Source organism: Penaeus monodon, chromosome 19, assembly GCF_015228065.2.
Source record: "Penaeus monodon isolate SGIC_2016 chromosome 19, NSTDA_Pmon_1, whole genome shotgun sequence".
Lineage (NCBI taxonomy): Eukaryota > Metazoa > Arthropoda > Malacostraca > Decapoda > Penaeidae > Penaeus > Penaeus monodon.
The window spans coordinates 25,223,667-25,223,959 of record NC_051404.1 but is presented as its reverse complement, the minus strand read 5'-3'; positions in this window follow the sequence as shown (position 1 = coordinate 25,223,959).

Below are 293 nucleotides of genomic sequence, written 5' to 3'. Positions count from 1 at the left end.
TGGGACAGAGTATGCAAAGGTAATCTTTTATCTGGTTTTGGCCATAGTATTGGCAGAAGTAATCAGTCTGAACTGTGGTGAGCACTTTCACAAGGAGGTGATACTAATGTTTGGACCAAGACTATATACGAAAGATAGGAAGCACCTATCCTACCATTTAAAAAAAATGTGAGGCCGCAATCTCATACTAGCGCCATCTCTTGTTCAGATATATAACTACAAAAAAAACTTTTCCAGGGGTAACTATTACACTACTATTTATATCAATTTTAATTGTATTGTTACAAGATGGA